Source organism: Pyxicephalus adspersus, chromosome 6 (genome assembly GCF_032062135.1).
Source record: "Pyxicephalus adspersus chromosome 6, UCB_Pads_2.0, whole genome shotgun sequence".
NCBI classification, from domain to species: Eukaryota; Metazoa; Chordata; class Amphibia; order Anura; family Pyxicephalidae; genus Pyxicephalus; species Pyxicephalus adspersus.
Window position 1 is genome coordinate 10,518,792 of NC_092863.1, and position 14,460 is coordinate 10,533,251.

At 37.1% G+C, this 14,460-nt stretch overlaps 1 long non-coding RNA gene across 3 annotated transcripts in view; it reads left to right on the forward strand.

The window, feature by feature from the left end:
• LOC140333090 (uncharacterized) overlaps positions 1-14,460 on the forward strand; it is a 57,899-nt gene that overhangs the window by 40,535 nt on the left and 2,904 nt on the right. For 2 of the 3 annotated variants that reach the window (XR_011921279.1, XR_011921280.1), the window contains exon 7: positions 13,603-13,691. The exons of the other annotated variant lie outside the window; for it this stretch is intronic. This is a non-coding gene — a long non-coding RNA (uncharacterized lncRNA). Of the gene's footprint in view, positions 1-13,602; positions 13,692-14,460 lie in introns of those variants that run through there. 3 annotated transcript variants of the gene reach the window in all.

The following is a 14,460-nucleotide window of genomic DNA, read 5'->3' on the forward strand; positions in this document are numbered from 1 at the left end:
TCTAAGGGAAACCCTGCTATAATTATTATACCCATGGCTCACTGTATAATAATGTGGTGGTCAGTAGGAAAAATGCCTCTTACCTTGCTGGCCAGCAAGAAGAATGTCACTCCTACAGACAAAAAGATCATTGATGTCCTTAAAACTGACCTGAGAGGCACAAACAGCTCATTGCTCAAGGAACCCCTAGCAACCTCTGTAGGAACCCTGGTTGATAAACACTGTGGTAGACTGTTGGCAAGGGTAAGCTGCCTAAAGATATTAGGAGATATTAAAGACTACCAAAATGCTAGTTTGCATCAGTCATTGTTGCCTGTTTGTACCTTATAGGGAATAGGGGAGTGTTGTGATCTCTGAGATACCTTGAAGGAAACAATGACTATCGACCAGAAAAATCTATCCCAGGTGAGGCTTGGCCAAGGAATCCTGTTCAGTACCAAAGAATACATAAAAAGGGAATCTTGATTTATCATAAATTGTAGGATAAAACTGACATTCTAAATTATCAGTAGGCTTCTTTTTACACTAGAAACACAACCTGTAGGTATACAGAATAAGACATATTTTCACACAAATTATTTTACTATTCAGCCAGTTTGTTTATATGATCCGGCTTATCTGATACGAATGATCTGAATGTAGTACCTTGACCCACAGCTGTCTCTAAACATAAGAAGGTGTTTGAATGTGTAGGCATTGTCCAACCATCTTTAACCAAAAAGAAGGGCGAAGCAGGACACAAACCTGCAGTACACACTTGATGCAAGAGGAGGGGGAAGAGGGAGCCTTCGCATAATAGTTCCAGTGAGTCTGCAGAGAATCGATTGCAAGGTTTTCCAACCTAACCTGTCCAATCAATCATATCCCACACAGCTTAGGTTGTCTTAAAGTGACTCTGTTAAGAAATTGCTTTATGCTTTGCTAACCACAGTGCTTCTGTGTTACAGAGCCAAGACAATCATGCTGTATATGAATATCAGAAAAATATCAGAATTTCTTTAATATTGTTGTTTCAACTGCTGACTAATAGGAGAGGTAAAGAATAACAATATCTTTTATTTCTTGTGCATAAGCTGGTCTCCTACTTTGATTGCCTTCAAATGGATCAGAAGATACTTATCTCCAATATGTCCATTTTTCAATGTAACCATATACACACAGGTCTGATCTTCGTCCTTTCTCAGGGAAAGCACTGCACTCAATAGATTTCTCCCTTCCCTCCCTAGAAAAGGAAACAGTCAGTCTTGTCAAACACATTGTAAGTTTTATATCCTACTCCAATTGTTGTCCAGTCATTGCAACCCATGCTAAGACAACCTTCACCTTTTCTGCTTCTTTTATTGGAACTCTAAAGACCCATTTACATTAACGGACGGAGGCTTTGTGAAACACAAGTAGTTCTTGATGCCAACAGAGCATTAAAGAAATATTTTGCATAGTAGAAGTATAGTCCCTCTTTTACTCTAACAGAACTTTACATGCAACACTAGTGTTTTCAGTCTAGAGATGGGTGTCACTTCTTATTTTAAGGTTGTCTGTTGACAGAGCTTATGAGCTCATTACATGATGACAACAATTCGGCAATACCAGAATAATCTCCTGAAACATATTAAAAAGTGAATTTAACATGTTTGGTAAAGAAGGAGAATTGTCCAACGTGTTGTTTTTAACAATCAAGTGCTTCAATGTATGACCAGCTGGAAATAATATTCCACACATTATTTTTTCACCCTGACATTCCAATATTTACTCTAGACCACAGGTTTCAGGGCAGAATTTGAGAATTTCCCCAATAGTAACATAAGTTAAAAAAAATTCTAAAGTGGGACACAAACATTTTCTGTGGAGTTTCACTTTACAAATTGTCTTCAGATTTCAAGTAGAATCCGTACTCTTCCAGTCACACTTCAAACTTTGGGTGGAATACTAAACCTTTGCAGCTTGTATGCGATTGTCATCGGTGCCCCAGAAACAGCACCATTTCTGTGTGTCACCAACTAGAAACCTCTGCCTTGGAATTCTACCTTCGGGTTTGTGTAGTGTCAGGTCCTCTTAAAAATAAAAAGCAGGGGTCATTGTCTGGGCATGGTTGTGTATGCACATGTTCCTGGGGAGCCCTCATCACCTTCTCACCAAACCTCTGGGCACCCACATACCAGGATCTTGCCATATTTGGGGGGAATGAGTGGCTGTAATACTGGTGCACAAGTACGTTGGCTTTTGGACAATTAGGGGAACCCCCAGAGTTGATTTTGCAAGATGCAAAATCCTATATTAAGAATGTTAGAAATAATAATAATAAAAAAAAATCACACAATCTATATTACCACATTTATTCTAATATTTCCTACAGGGAGGGAGAATACAGTGCGTGCTAAAGTCTCACCATACAATGAGATTATGTTATCAAGCCAGTTAGCAGTTGGTGGCCCCGCTGTGAGTCTGAAACATGAAAGAAGCTGATAAAACTCGCACAGATTAACCAAGACTTAATTCACAAAGCAAACAGAAATAATCATTCACACTCTGAATTCCTGTGTTATCCTGTACAGTAACCCTGCTTTACTTTAAAGAGAAAACAGCTTGTTGCAAGTTACTGATTCTGCAATGTTGGTAATATTTGCACTACTTTTTAACAAGTGCAAATTTTCAGTTAAAGCTTTGTAACTTTTTTTTTATTAATAAAAACTACTAATAAATCCCCTAGTATTCTGTATTAGTATTAGTATAGTATAGTATTTCACAGTATTCTGTAGTGACAGATTATATTAATAAATATGTCAGGTTTTTTCTAGACCCCAAATATCTCCTTTGCCCTTTCCTCTAACAAGTTGAACTTGAATTTTCTGTATTTGATCTGTTTGTTTATTTTTTTTTATGTTTTGCTGTCATCTGACAGCTGTGAACTGGAAGTGCTCAGAGCAAATCTCTTTATTAGGGCATATAGGAGGGATCAGAAATGGGGTCCCTCTTCCAGGCTAACTTCCCCACAATTTTGGGGGTAAGGGGTGCCACTTCTGTGTGCCATTGATGTGCCCAGTCACTCACTTTACAGATTACTTCCTCGGGAAATCCCTCTTGTTATCACCTTGTTTTAACCCTTTGCAATTACATATAGGAAGTGTCATTGGCAGTCAAGTGGATATATTTGTAAATTTATTTTTAGTAGGCACCATCTAGAGCATGCAAAGTTTGGCAAATCAGGTTCAATGTGCCCCTGAACCTTTCAGATCTTTCCTATCAGTTTTTGGGTTATCCATAAAACCCATATATCCCAAAGGCACAGCAAGTGTTTCATAGCAAAATGCAATAAGAAAATAAAATATAACCTGGGCAAATCATTCCTTTTGCAGCGCCCAGATGTTGTTCATCTGCAGGTGTATATAAATGTACTGTAAATGAATAAATTGTGTTTTTATATCTACCTGAAGTCAGGCTTTAAACAAAAGAGAGCAAAAGGAATCACTGAGTAAGTCCATTGAGCACCCAAAGAGTACCCCAATATGTCAGTGCTTGTTTAATGTATATCCTGTTATAGTAGGACTAAGATAATAGTAATGTAATAATAACTGCTTTGAATATTTTCAATTTGAAAAGCAGGCTGCAATTTGGAAGCTTTGAATAGTGATGGCTAATATCCCATATAGAAATAAATACACCAATAAATATAAATGTTGTAACTTTAAAGCATTCACAGTATATACACAGAAAGCTAGGAAGCTATAATATTGTCACTACTAAATTTCAAAGCATAGTCTCACTTATTTTAAGGACCAAAAGTAAGAGGGGTCTATCATTTCTCCACTAGATGGCAACACAACAAAGCTAGTGTAATGATTTACAGATGTATTCTCTTTTTTTTTTTTTAAATCAAAACTATAGTTTATTTTCTTGGAGTTGGCTAGGCCAGGCTAAGGTTACAATTTTTGCCTTGTCTGTGTTCGGGAGGGACCTTACACTTATTTTCTATTTTTTCATTATAGGGTCATATGTTGGTGATAAATATATGATATATAAATATAGATGAAATAGCAGAATATCTATCTCCCATCACCAAGTTAAGCAGGGAAAATCTTAATCAAGATTTTAATTCTTTTCTATTCTAACCTAAAATGGCTAAAGTTTGGCAAAGCTTTTGAGTTGTTAAACATAAAGAGAAACTGAACTTGGAAGGACGCTGTAGCCAAAAAAAAACACAAAATGCTGTTTAAAGCACAGGTGTAGTTACCAGCATAGCCTGTGGTTTACCTTCAGCTGATCTGTTCTTCCCTACTAACTTACCATGCTTTGTTTTGCAGCATGTCTCTGTAGGAAGGTGACTGTCATGGCAGAGGTAGGACTCTGATTTTTCATTTCACAATCTCCAGCAAGAAGAATGGTTATCAGAACAAAAGTTAGTGACCAACTCTCACTCTAAATCCCCTTAGAATAGCAGTCAGAGGCAACAGTGCCTTAGAACTCACTGCAGACATGCAGATATATGAATCTGAAGGCACACTAAAATACTGATTTTACTAATACTAATTTTAGGAGGAATTTCAGACAAAATATTTTTTCATGGTGCTGCTTAGGCACAGTTAACATGACTGGATGTTCCATTACCCCAGAAAACCTTAACTTTTTAAGTTGAGACCTACAACAATATATTGTAACATAATACAAGATAACATACAACAATACAGTTACAGAAAGGCTGTATATATCATGTAAATTAAACAGCTCAAATGATGCAAATTAGTAATAATTGAATAGGATTTTACATCAGCTAATGCACAGCGGAAAAACATCGAACTAAAATATTTTATATTTGAATGTTTATGATCTTTGCAAGGCTCAGTATTGTCAAGGAAAAATATACATTGAATATTTACTAATAATTGTTCTTCCTAACTGTATATTGTTTTTTTTTTTTTGTTTGTTTTTATGTGTTTATATACATAGTAACAGTATTTATAAATATATATATTTGTTTCCTTCTTGATAAAAAAAGTGGTTGGAAGGGGTTTCTACTCTAGCTGTCTATATACCTGACAAAGTTCTGTTACCTATACCTATACATAAGTGAATGAGGGGTTTTCTCTGATAATACAAAGTTTATAATTATTTAAATGCTTTGCTGCATAAAATACACGTCGAAGATCTCAAATATGGAACATTGAAAGCATAGCAATCCCCCAAGCCTTCATTTATGCTTACAAATTTGAGTTGCCCAGAAATCTAGACAATTTAAGACCCTGATAACTGAGATCTACTGGAGTAATTGAATTGTTATAAAAAAACATACTGCATAAGATTTGGCAGACTTATCCCTAACAAAAATTGGTGATTACAAAAAATGACTTTTTGGTAAATATTGGTCTGCATCACCAGTGAACAATAGAGGTCCTTTTTGCTTGGTACTGTCATGCAATACATCTCATCTGCACTAAAAGAAGCACGCTCCTCTCCTTCCGACACTTCATGGATCTGTAGTGTTTTAGACATCTAAGCATTTTTACTAGAGAGAACCGCAAGGTAATAACTGCAGTAGAGATCGAATGCAGGGAAAAATGGCAACAGGGAGTTCCTGAGATGTGCCAAACACAGAGGGTTGATTTTTAGGAAAGTATCTGATTGATGGATTGTCTCAGACAGTGTAAACCAGGAACAGAAACCAATGTGCAGCATGAGGAAAATTCTGATTGTTTGCTAAGAAACCATTTGAGACAACCGTTTCCTTGGAATCACCGAGAGTTATAACTGGTTCCCACCACAAATCCAGGAAATAAGTAAAATTAAACAATATATTGATACTTCTACTCTGTAAATGATCTCACTTTTTTATCTAAAAGAAACTATAGCATTGTATCTCAAGTTTCAGTGATATGCCGCTTTAGATTCTGTCTGAAAGATATTTTTGAGCTGACAACACCTACACTCATAGTACCATATCACCAGGACTACTGCTTATTCAGAGGGGAAGTTCTTACCTCCTGAATAAATGAGAGCAGGCTGTAGGTAAGCTAGGGTTAGGTAAGTACTTGAAGATGAAGCCAGCTTATCATGATCCCTTGCAAAGTATCTCTAATTCATTGTTTTGTTTCTGTACATCAGTTATGCTAGAGTATGTGTCCAGCACCCTAGGGTATGTGTCCAGCACCCTGTAACTGCAGCCATCTGTGTAAATAAGAGCTCACTGCTCTACGGGTAAATTTGCATAAATAACAGAAGCTACACATAGGTAGGCCAAGTCATCATCTGAATGCATTCCAAGGCTGTCAAACTGTAGTTTTAAACATTAGGATTCAATTTTTTAGGGCATATATATATATATATATATATATATATATATATATATTACAGATAAAAAGCATCTATTATGAAAAGTCACTGGTGACAACAAGCACTCTTGCCTAAAAACCCATGATGCTCTTCTAAATGTTCTGTTTCCCATCTATCAGGAGCTGTCGAGAAGAGGCCTCTGGGATTCAGTCCACCTATCTCTCAATCACTAATCTTTAATGCTCATTTACCGACCTCTTAGAAGGTCCCCAGACGCTGCAAATACCGAGCTACAATGTAACTATCAGACAAAAGCAGTGAGACCAACAATTCAGCATATGACATGGGAAGCATTATGGAAATACACTCATCTCCAACAGGTCTCTAGAGCCTCATTATTGATGTCTTCTGTCAATCTTTTATTCTTGCCATTAACTGCAACGAACGACCTGTACATTATCGGCAGTCTATAAAGCTGAATATGGCTTCAAGAGAACTAAAACTATCAATGTAATTGGAAGATTAGGAAACAGCTCAAACAGCCCTAAGTCCTAATGGCTTTGCTATCATAATAGGAAAAAAATATTATACTCAATAAAAAATAAATTAGTAACAATTATCCATACTGAAGTTTAATCTACTCATTCATGTAGGTTTTTAAATATAATACCATTTATAAAAAAAGCTTTTGTTTTTATTACATATTTTAGATATAGTGCCATCATCCCTATGCCATCCTCACCTATTTTATCTGAATGGAGGAGATTGTGAACCTTTTTTTGTATGTGGCTGCAGCAGATTGTGGTATGGTTCGTAAAAGTGAGAAGTCATTGTGGTTATTGTTTGAAGGTTGAAGGTTGTGTGCAAAAAGTTACCCACCATCTGGTTTGCCACTCTGGGCACACAACACTAGTTTTGACAGGAGCTGCTAATCGTCTGATTTTATCCCTAGGGCGGTGAATGAATAAGTTGGATGATGTAGGATATCTACCAACCCGAAATATGAAAAGCTGCAGATTCTAAAGCACAATGTAGGAAACTCCTGGTATGTGGTCCATACACATCGCCATGTTCTGTGTTGCAATGCAGAGGTTATCTCAGGATGCATTACACAGCCAATGCAGGGCAGGCTGCATTTTTCTGCAATACATATAATGTAAGCTTTTTAAAGGTTTATTAGGAAACTATTTACAGGAACCTCACATATATTGTGCATTTTAACAGTGCAGTGGAGTGAATGGGCCCTTCAAGAGTAGACACCAACTCCACCAACATTTTCATGTTTGTGCTTCAGACTTTTATATGTCATTTCAGCTCCTAAAGTACCCTAGAACCACCCCACCTCCTCAGTGATAGTAGACCGGAACCCAAATGCCAATCTTTTGGTAATGATGTTTTAATAATTGCCAAAAGTCTCTGATTGACTAATCTCTACAATGTCTTTTTTTGTAGAAAAATGTCATACATTTTTATTTTTGACTTGACCGCTATATTTGTGCCATACAATCATATTTGATTTGTCCTGTGGTTGTTACATGTGCTTGACAATTGTGTCACCACATCTGGTGTACACGATTTCCTAGCAGATGCAGAAGTTAATACTTATTCCCATGTTTAGTTGTTGTGATTTTATATTATTTGTTCTTGCATAGTTTATTATATTTTTAGTTGCCTTTTGGAATCCAGAGTGTGTTGAAAGCTTCCATTGTTCAGACACTGGCATGGTCCGTGTTTTAGAATCAGATCTGCACCTCTTGTTATCTTTCTGCTGGTGATTGTTGGATGATCGTGTTGTGCTGCTGCAGGTGTATAATGTGCAGATTGACAGGAATATAATATTAATATAGCATACCTTACACATTGCAGGCTGATTGTACAAACTGTGTACTAATATAAGTGCAAACAATCCAATCTGTATCCGACAGGCCTTTGTAACACATAGCTGATCTTCCTTCTTCTCTTGTTTCAATCTATGGCTATCAGCTCAGCTGATTTTTACTGATAAATAATTTTTACTGATAAAATTACTGAGCGATCAGGCAGGTTAGTCTTATTTCAAAAAGGGCATTCCAGAACATTGGTTCTGCCTTAACTTTTCTTTTGTTTATCTGTTTATTAGTATTTTTCAAAATATGACCACATACAAGAAAACAAATCAGAGAATAATGGCAATTTACAACCAGCTCAAGTCCCAACAATAGTAAAACATGTAAATAAATAGTAAATGAATTGTTCAGGACATGACAATGAAGTGGGCTGGGTACCAAAGGAAAATAGAACTATCCGAGATGGTTCACATCTAACATAGAATATACCTTGACGAGTAAGGTAAAGGCAAAGTGAAGGAATTTGCATGTCACTGAAGGTGAAATTCTCTATTAGACATTTGTAACTGGAACATGTTTTCCATATAATAAATAGAGAGGGTGATTCTACCCATTTTCAAATGCACATCTTGACACTTGCGCAAATGTGCCTTGTTGTGTCTACAATAGAGCTGTGAAAGCCTAAATATAATTCTGCATCATTAAAGCATAATTATTAGAGCTGTTTGCGTATGTGACAAAGGCAAAATTCTCCAGGACTGATAGTCATTTATCCTACTTGTTACTTATTTTTTTACTCATTTCTTACTTCTTGCTGTAATTTTTAGCATTCACAGCCAACGGAAGAAATGAGTCTCTCTCATTTATGAAGCACACTGGGTTAAATTGATGACTGTATAGTAAAACAGAATGGTTTGTGGTATAAAACTTGGAAAATTTACAGTAAGGAAACTTTTTTACCGACATTGAGATACACAGTAAAGCAATGACTTGAAATCAGCTGTTATCATTAGTGAAAATTTAGTGTCTTTCCCTGGTAGGTTGAGTCATAAAAACCCATAATGCTGAGAAATGGATAGATTGTCTATAGCAGCCAGATCAGCCAGGTTGTGCAGGCCAGAGCACATCCTAGGAGTCAAGGAGTCAGAATACCTAAACAGCTGTTCCCTAAATTGGTAAATTCTGAAGCTATGTTCACACTGGTCATAAGGTTGCGCTGTGGATACTGATTCCTCATTCCAGTGAACTGCTGCCTTGGGAGAGACGCTGCAAGGAGTTTCTCCATGCAGGATCCCCATGGAGAATATGCTTGTTCTTCAGGGCAGGATCAGACCTTCTTTGGGAATGACAAATTTTGTGGCTCCTGGTTGCTGGCATCTTGCCAGCTGCTCACCCACCCGCATTGGAGCGCAGCTTCCCCATGCAAGTGAACCGCTGACTTGTGGAAGATGCTTCTCCCTGCAGTAACCCCATAGAAAATTAATAGGGACAGCAGCACTACTCATTGTCAAATGTGCATATGCTTGTTCTTCAGACCTGCCTTGGGATTGAGAGATTCTCTATTGGGAAGATTTCCTTTATTTCCTCATTTAAAGACAAGAGAAAGTCTTCAAAATGTAGGAAAGTCTGCTTGTACATATTCGTCACCAGTACATAGTTTGTGTTGGGTGTCCCGAAGTTTGACCCCAGAGATTGAAAGAACATCTTCTTTATGCCATATGAACTGTTCACTGACTGTCACACAATGACACACAAAGTCAGGCTGTCAAAACCAATGCCAATCGACTAAGTGTGTAGTGAACACAATAGTTTAGGTCAGGCACAGTATGGTTAAAAATCAGTTTCCTGGTCAAATTACAGACTGCCTTTTGTTTTTCTTATGGACTACTGCCAATGCATTTACTGCAGTGTGAACAGGGCCATAAAGCAGAATAGTTGTTCCACATTTAAAAATTGCAAGCAGACAGTTTTTCTTTATTGCAGAATAGATAGGCGATGTCTCTGCAAAAAAGAAAAAAAAATATTTATATATAGCTAACCTGTTCCTCAGAAAATGCTAGTTGACTGGTTGTAACGATTGGCTCTTATGCTTCAATCCTTCAAGTCAGTGTCCCAGGACGTGTATGCTTTTAAGGATTCTTAACTTTCTCGTCGACATTCCTCATCTGTTTTTTTTTCCAGGTTGTTGAAAGCATCACATACAGAGGATCATGAAAACAACCACATAGAAGGAATGTAACATTACCTCATGTCAATGTATTATATAACTTTGGTAATCTGAGCTGATGTTGACTCCACCACACCCTGTTCCAGCATTTTTAGCTAACCAAGGAGCAATGAGTTCAGGCCCTGCTTGTCAATGCTTCTCAGCTTGAGAACCAATTTGCACGGACCATTTAGACCACAAAGCAGCCTTTAAATGTCAGCCATTGGCATTTTATTGCTTAATTTTAACAAATTGTTTCCTTGCTAATTCATGGTCGAGTACTTTTTTTGGTGCCCCCACATACTACGATGCACTGATAGCATTATGACAGATAAGGAGGCAAATATTAATCTTCCATAAACACCTTCTCCAAAAATGCGGACAATGAGATTTTTTTGTATAGGCCTAGTTGTGGCTGGTTCTGTTCTATATTCTTTTATTTATTGTCTAGCTTACATTTACAGAAGTAAATGTGATTTGTCCATACAGCAATATCCTACATTGATATTCATAATATTGTTTTCCTGACATTTTGTGAGGCATCATTCATTAATACATTGCAGTGTCATCATATCAAGCCTCCTGTTGGCTCACTTTGAGCATTGCACATTCTTCCACTTGTGCATTGTGCAATAAAATACTCTCATTACTCCACTTGTCATCAGCAATGATGAGAAAGACCTGAGTTTCCTTTCCATTTTAAAATTTGCTGTATCTGGTAGCTTGTCAATTATATCCAGACAACTCAATGCTGATCATCGGCAGTTTTTTGTTCTGCTGATTACATTTATCCAGGTCTGTTATTACAGCTATACAGACATCTGGAGCCAGGGAAGGAATGTTTACTTAAAGCTTTTTCCGAAGCTGTTTATCAAAATATTAAACCTTATACCCGTTACCATGTTTTACTCAATAACTGAAGGTAAGAGTGCCCAAGAATGTAGACCGACCCCAGGATAAACAGTAAATGCACTGCAAGGCTTCTCAGCATTGAATAGGATTTTTTTTCCAGCTACTCCATTCACCCAGTTGACCGCCTGGCTTTTGCAGTTCCCAGAACTGAATCAAATGAAAATGTCATCTACGTGAACTTAGTGTTTAACTACAGTTTCAAGAAATGAAAAATATGACAGATGCAATTACCATGTTTAAATGTTAAAGAAGTCAATTTTATATAGATGGTAAGCAAGTAAATTTCAGGTGTTTTAGAAAAAAAAAAAAGTTTTCAGCAAAAAAAAAAAAAAAATCATTCCTCATTTAAAAGGCATTGTTTATACAGACCGAGTCTGTCTATACCAAGGCTTTATAAGTCCTATTCTCTAGGACCAGAATCCATACACATTTTATATTTCACTAACAGGCAGTAGTAAAATAAATATGGTGTGATTTATAAAGTCAAAAAGTGTTTCTATGAAAACTTAATCCCATAGGGACTGGATTTGGTAAGCTTTGAAGATTTCAGCAGCTCTTTAAGTCTTTAGGAGAAACTCTTAAAAACTCAACATGCCTTTCATAAGGTTCCTCCAGCGTGTCTGTGTGTATTTTGGTATACACTGATCTTAATTTGTGGACCATGGTGTTGCCCCCTCGATGGGGAGTCACACCGAGAATTCATATTATATCCTAGGTGTGATTCAACCCAGAAGACTGAGGACAAGAAAGAAGTACTGCTGTTATCATGGGTCTTATTTTGCACACTGGATGGATATCTATATTCTTTATCTTTAAAGAATTTGCCCAGGGTTGAGCTATAAAATACACCTGTGAACATTTGGCACACCACTCGTTGTATAGGGGAGTATTCAGCTTGTTTTGTAGATTGACTTTTTTTTTTTTTTTTAAACTTTGTGATAGGTTTAAATTGAAAGTGGAACTGTACTCGTAATGAGCTTCTGCCATGACTGACAAGTATGTACAGCATAGGCTTACCAGTGTGCTGGCAAAATGTAGCCATGACAAGTCCAGGATCTGTCCTTAGGAACCACCATTTTTCTAGCCATTTCGAACATTATTGATGTAACTCCTGCACATATGCAGTTACGTTGTTCCTGGTGGATGGCTCTGTATATAGCAAAGTCACACACAGCGCAAAACACCATACTACATGGCACATGCACCATGCAATGTAGAGCTAAAACAAAAAGCCAAGAGCCAGGGTTTTATTTTTGTGCATTGCATGTCTCTTTGTCTATTAGCTCTAATTCCTGTTTTTGTTTGTTTAGGGACACTTTTAGGCAAATCGATGCTACTATTGCTTGTTTCTCCTTCTGGAAATGCTAGTACCCTGACTGTCATTGTTATACATTGGTTTCAGTTTTTTGTAAGCATTTGGCCTGGAACAGGTATGTAGATTAGGAATTTACTGATTACAGTAAAGCAGCATTTTCAGAAGGAGAAAAACAATGCTACTTTTCTGGATTATTACAGAATTGTAATTATTATCCCTCAGCTACAGTCTGTGCGTGTTAGATTAAGGCTTTCAGGATGACAGTCTCAGTATTATAGGAGCAGCAAGCAGCAAGGGATGGGTTTGAACTTTTTCTTTTACCTTTTGTCATCTCACCATAAAAATAAACATTTTTTTCTTTACTTGATACTTGTGCTTTACTCCAATGCTAAGCTGATTTTGTAAATTGCATTGCTGATCACGGGCTGAACGGGCTGATGACCCTTCTCTATTGAGATGATGTACACTGCCATTTCTGGACTCATTGTACAGAATGCAAATTCCCTGGATTTAAAGCTGATGATTTGGTGTCATTAGATGAAGTCATACACCTGAAATAAGAATGCAGATTTTGGGCAGGTAGTCAGAAGGGTTAAAAGGCAGATGAGCAGAACATGAACTAGGCAAGCTGGATATTATACATTATCAGCTCAGAAAAGGTTGCAAAATTTGTATTGCTTTAACTTTAAAAAACATAGCGGAAGCAGAAAGACAAACGGGTGCCAAAGGACCTAGAATAGTTAAACAATGGCAGGGCTCCTTTAATTTTACTGTGTGAATGTAACAGGTGCATGAAGCAAGATTCAGAGATGTCAGTATCCTATAAAATCATACCTATTATGCTCTGTGACTTTAACATTGATCGGCAAAGGTTATATGCTTTATGTTGCTCTAGGTACAACTAATAGGTATTCCTCAACCTGTCTGCTAAAGAATAATTTCTTCTCACGCTCTGTGCTTTATTATTTAAAGGTTATTTAAAAGCATTTTGAGGTTAGGGTAAGCATTGGCAGAATTCAGAGTACCTCCTCTCCCTCGCTAGCTGGCAAAAGCTGCCATTAAGTCTTCCATTTTATTTGCAGATGGATGGATGAAGAATGCTTGGAATCCGTAACTCCTTTGAGCATTAAAAAAGCTGCAACACCAACCAAGGTAAAGATTTTCTTTATGTTTAGAGGGTGTATATAATTTACAGAATGGTAAAAAGTATAACTGGATCGTCTGTACCTAGATTCCTAATTATCTTGGCAGACGAACAAGTGAAAGGAAGTGTCTGCACGTTATAGGTTGGACCTCTCTGTTTAGTTTCAGATTAACATGACGCTCCACAAAGATCTCATTGCATGGCTATGATAGGCTCAGCTTGACTTCTCAGCCGAGGCACCTATATGTGGCCCATGGGAGCTATCAGTATATTCCCAATGTTTTCACCTATTATGAATGTTGCATGGTATTGTCTTTGGTGAAATCCTTCTAAAGGACTGTCAGAGCAGAAAATTTGTTTTTTTCCTGTGGTGTTTCACTTTTTTTGTCTACATTTCATATCCATTTTTTTTCTATACAAGGGCTGTGCCAGGCTTTGCTTCACCTGTTATGTCATAGTGATCATTTTGATAATGGGGAGATCCAGCCCCTTTTTTTTACCAAAAGGTTATATATGTTGACCTTTATTGGGCCTTTTCGGTAACCTTGTACACAGAGTCCATTGCATTTAATCATTACTTTATATACTGAATTCAAATCACTAAGGAATGAAAGCTTGTTGTTGTAGCTGGGTGTCATCCAAACCCATTTCCATTTTCCAACCCTTCAAGCTTCCAAAATATTAAATGGAAAATATGTAACAAGTTTTACTGTTATAATTCTGTTTAGCCAGTTTTGTCATCTTGGAACCCCTGCCAGATGGTATAGATTTTACCCTAAAAATATTTGCAAAATAC